This window comes from Myiozetetes cayanensis, unplaced genomic scaffold (genome assembly GCF_022539395.1).
Source record: "Myiozetetes cayanensis isolate MyiCay16 unplaced genomic scaffold, myiCay2020 scf265, whole genome shotgun sequence".
Classification (NCBI taxonomy): Eukaryota; Metazoa; Chordata; class Aves; order Passeriformes; family Tyrannidae; genus Myiozetetes; species Myiozetetes cayanensis.
In genome coordinates, this window is record NW_026087483.1 from 33,133 (window position 1) to 38,086 (window position 4,954).

General features: G+C 60.4%; 1 pseudogene; it reads right to left on the reverse strand.

Annotated features, from left to right (window-relative positions):
• Nucleotides 1-2,017: 2,017 nt before the first annotated feature.
• LOC126643301 (HLA class II histocompatibility antigen, DR beta 4 chain-like) lies at nt 2,018-4,014 on the reverse strand (annotated as a pseudogene).
• Between the last annotated feature and the right edge of the window lie 940 nt (nt 4,015-4,954).

A 4,954-nucleotide genomic window follows, 5' to 3' on the forward strand; every position in this document is an offset into this window, starting at 1 on the left:
AGCACTGGGAGGGACTGGGAGGGGATTTGCGGGTTACTGGTTTATCATGGCTGGGCTTCGCGAACGAAGATTTGAGAAGGGCTCTACCCACGCTTGCTACAAGCACACTGATGGCTAAAAAGGCCAATGCGAGATAGACAAGTCCGGTTGCAGAAGGCACAGCAGAAAGACTCCCCAGGTGATACAGACAAGACGCGATTCTTTCTGCGTTGTTTTTTCTCCTCGAGAGTGATCCTGCGTGTGTTCTCAAAGGCAGCAGCAGCGTTATAGATGGTGTGTCTCCAGGCCTCCCGATTGGAGGCCAGGGTAGACCAATGGTGATGATCAATATGGCCAAGGCTGAGGGATTGTTTCAGGGAGTCCTTGTATCTCCTCTTCGGGGCTCCTCTCTTGCGGTAGCCAGTGGCAAGTTCCCCATAGAGCACGATCTTAGGGAGGCGGCAGTCCTGCATCCTGGAGACGTGCCCTGCCCAGCGCAGCTGTGTTCTCAGCAGCATGGCCTCAATGCTCGTGACTGCTGCCTGTTCAAGGACAGACGTGTTGGTCACATAGTCCAGTGGATGTTTAGAATTGTACGGAGGCAGCGCTGATGGAAGCGTTCTAAGAGACGCAAGTGGTGCCGGTAAATGACCCATGATTCAGACCCATATAGAAGAGCAGACAGTACAACAGCTCTGTAAACGCTGATCTTTGTACTTCTCTTCAGGTGTTTGTTTTGCCACACTCTTTTATGGAGTTTACCGAAAGCTCTGTATGCCTTTGCTAACCTGTTGTCTATTTCTGCATCAGTCTTACCATCTGAGGAGATGATGCTTCCCAGGTGATTGAACTGCTGGACTGATTTGAGCTCTGTTTCACCAATGGTGATATGGGGATGATGGGAGACTTCCTGAGGTGCAGGCTGATATAAAACTTCTGTTTTCTTCAAGCTGACTTCCAGCCCAAAAAGCTCAGCAGCCTCTGCAAAGCAGGATGTTAAATGCTGCAGGGAGCAGGCGGCTGGTGTGAGAACAAAAGCAGGGCCAGGGGGGACACACGACCCCCCCAACTCTGGGCGGGGATGGATTGAGGGGTCCCGGCTGGGCCCGAGGCCACGGGGAGGGGCTGCGGCCGCCGCTGGTTCAGGAGCTCTGTGGGGAGAGAAAAGGGGGTGACAGAGGTTTGGGGGCAGGGAGGGCACACACGCTCTGGGGAAGGGGGGACACGACCCCCGGGGACCCCCATTTACCTTCTCCCACAGGTAGAAGCCGATCCCCAGCACCAGGAAGACGAAACCCAACACGAAGCCCCCGACCCCCACCAGGATCTTGCTGTGTACGGTGTCCTGTGGCATCTCTGGGGGGAGCCGAGGGTCAGAACCCCCAAAACCTCCCAGAGACCACTTGGGACCCCCAAAAAACCCCATCCTGGTCTCCCCCAGCCCACCCAGCACTCCCTGAAACCTCCTGCCTGTCCCTTTCCAGACCCTCGGGGATCCACAAAGCCCCTCCCATCCCATTTAGGACCCTCCACCCTCATCCCATCACCCCCAGAACACCCTGAACCCCTCCCAGTCCCTTCCCAGCCCACCCAGCACTTCCCCAATCCCCTCCCAGTCACCCCAAGCCCACCCCAACCTCCCTCCCATCCCTCCCAGGCTCACCCAAACTCCCTCCCAGTCGCCCACACAACTCCCCAAAGCCCCTCTCAGCCCTCCCAGGACCCCCCAACCTCCTTCTCAGCCTCTCCATTGCCCCCCAAAGTGCCTCCCAGTGTCCCCAGTCCTCCCCCAGACCCCTGCCCCCCCTGCCAGTGTCCCCCCATGCTGGGGGGGCCGGGCCGTACCCCAGTGCCGGCTGAGGGGCTGCTCCAGGCTGACGTGCTCCACCTGGCAGGTGTAGGTGACCCCGCGCCGGGGGGATTTCCAGCATCACCAGCACCTGGTAGGTCCAGTCCCCGTTGGGGACCACGTCGGTGGCCACCACGTGCTCCGGCAGCTCCTGCCCATCCTGGAACCACCTCACCTGCACCGTGCAGGGTAGAAATCCATCACGGAGCAGAGCAGGGGCTGGGGCCGGGCTGGGAGCTCGACGGCACCAGCAAGATGGACACGCTGGGGGGCACTGGGAGAGAGACGGGAGAGACTGTGCTGAGCTGGGGGGCACTGGGCAAGAAGGGGAGACACTAGGCTGAGCTGGGGGGCACGGGGAGAGAGGAAAGAGGGCTTGTAGGACATTGGTAGGGGTTTGGGTGGCACTGGGAGGGACTGGGATGGCACTGGGGGGGACTGGGAATGGACTAGGGTAGAAGGGGATGAGCTGGGAGGGCACTGGGAAGAGAGTTGGGAGGTGTGGGAGTGAACTGAGAAAGACTGGGAATGGATTGAGAGGGTGTGGGAATGACTAGGAGGGACTGAGAATGAGTGGGAGTGACTGGGAATGACTGAGAGGACTGGGAGGGACTGGGATGGACTGGGAAGGACCCGAGCGGGACTGGATAGGCTGTCTTGAAGAGGGAACTCTGCGCTCCGGGTCTGCCCGGCAACTGATGAGTCATCAAAGAGATGAGCTCTGATTGGCTGAGGGGAGGGAGAGCCGTGGCCCTACCTGGGCGGAGACGCGGGGGAGCACGGGGAGAGATTGGGATGGACTGGGGGACACTGGGAAAAACTGGAATGCATCGGAATGGAATGGGGGGCACTGGGAGAGACTGGGATGGATTAGGGGGCACTGGGAGGGGGCACAAGGCCACGGGGATGGGCACAGGGAGGGCTGAGGGGTCAGGGGTGATTCCAAGGGAGGGTTTGAGGGGCTCCAGGGTCGTTCCCGGGGCAGGGGAATTCCCGAGGGAACCCGCTCTGCCCCGTGCTCACCTCTCCTCTCCACGCTGAACGGGGTGACGATCGGGTAGTTGTGCCGTCAGTACGTGTCCACCTGAGCCCGTCTGTGCTCCATGAATTCCTGTAGGCTGTTCCTGTACCTGGCCGCTATCTCCCCATACGGGGTGTCCCCCACATACACTCCCACATCGCTGTCGTAGTGTGTGTACTGCTCCCGGTTGTAGATGAGCCTCACCACGTACCTCACCCGCTCGGTTCCGTTGATGAAGTGACACTCGGCCTTTACCATCTCCTGGAACACCCCTTTGTGTGCAAGACACGGGTCAGGGGGTGCCCTGTCCTCCCCCATCATCCCCCAGCCCCCTTTCCCACCCTCCTCTGCCCCACGGCCGTCGCAGCACCGGTCTTGGCTGGGGGGGAACCCCCGATCAGCCCCCCGGGGATGGACAGCGGGTTGGGGACTCCCCAGTGCGGATCCGACCCCACCCCCAGAGCCCCAGGGAACCGCTGCAGGGCTCCAGTGGTGGGGGACACAGAGGGACCCCCATGGCACCCCTCTTCCTGCTCTCCCACCCCCTTTTCTCCCCTTTCTCACCAACCTCCCAATCCCCAGACCCGCCCCGCGCTCACTTTGGGGCTCCCACTCCCCTCCCACTAATTCTGGGGGTTCCAACCCCCCTCGCACTCACTTTTAGGGTTTCCACCCCTTCTTTTCTCTCCTCTTTCTCCCTTCCCGCCCCCCCGCGCTCACCCGAGAGCTCCTCGCCCGTAGCCGGGGGGGCTCCCAGCACCACCAGTACCACCAGTACGGCCCCAGTTCCCCGCACACGCTCCATCCCCAGCGCCGGGCAGGGGCTGACACCCCAAAAATAGCCGGGCGGGGCCGGTTTTGGGCTGTTTTGGACGCGCTCTGATTGGTTGAGCGCAAAGTTGGGGCTCGTTTTGCGTCGGGTCTTCCCGGCAACTGATGAGTCATCAGCATATCGCGTTCTGATTGGTCAGAAAGGTCGCGTCCGCGCTTTCTGATTGGCTGAGGCCGTTGGGGGCACTGCAACCCCCGGGGGTGGGGGGTTCTGGGCGGTCCGTGGGATGCGGGGCAGGTGGGAGCTCAGGGGAACCCACAGATGGGCATCCAGGGATCCCGCAGCTCTGCTGAACCCAAAAACGGCGATCAGGCTGTCCCGGAGCTCCGACATGTACCCAAAACCGAGTGGAGGACGTTCTCTGATTGGCTGAGTTCGGTGAGGGCTCAGTTTGAGCCGGGTCTGCCCGGCAACTGATGACGCATCAGCTCCGCTCGCTCCCATTGGCTGAGGAGTTTTCGGGGTGCTGCGCCCCCCGGCCCAGCTCCCCCAGTTCGCCGCCGCTTTCCTGGGAGCCACATCGACTCTTCCCGGTATCCCGGTGTCCGGAGGGGCCATGGATGGAGCTCGGAGTATCCCCCTGCTGCCTCTGCTGCTGCTGGGGCTGACCCTGTCCGCGGCTTGGGGGGTCCCAGATTGCTGGGGTTGGGTCTTGGGGTGATCTGGGTACGTGGGAATTCGATGTTTGGGGGGGCGGAGGGTGAGCAATCTTCGTTGTCCCGGTATTTTGGGTGTCCCGGAGTGACCAAACCCCCCTGTTCCTACAGTTTTGGGGTTCTGGGAGTACTTAAACTTCCCTTTATGGTGATAGACAAGCAAAACCTGGAGAACTCCATGAAGGCTTCCAACAATTTCTGAATTCCCAGCGGTAATGGCAGAATGGGGGAAGGGGAAAAAAGGGAATCCGGGACCCACCCGATAGGATTTTTAGGGTGGAGCCAGGTGGAATTCCAGGGATATTCTGGTTTTTGGGCTCCCCCTGTCCCACTCTGAGTCCTTTCCAGGGGATCCCGAGAGAATTCCAAAGGGATCCATGTGGAATTCCGGGTATATTCCAGTTTTTAGGCTCCCCCACGAGTCCTTTCCAGGGGATCTCGGCAGAATTCCAGGGGGATCTGACTTGATTCCAGGGGGTTCCAACCCAATTCCAGGGGGATCTGACCCAATTCCAGGGGCATCCCGTGAGAATTCCAGGGGGATCCAACCCAATTCCAAGGTGGATCCCAGGCAGATGATTCCAATCCCGGTTCCTCCCCCCTGCCATCACTCCTTT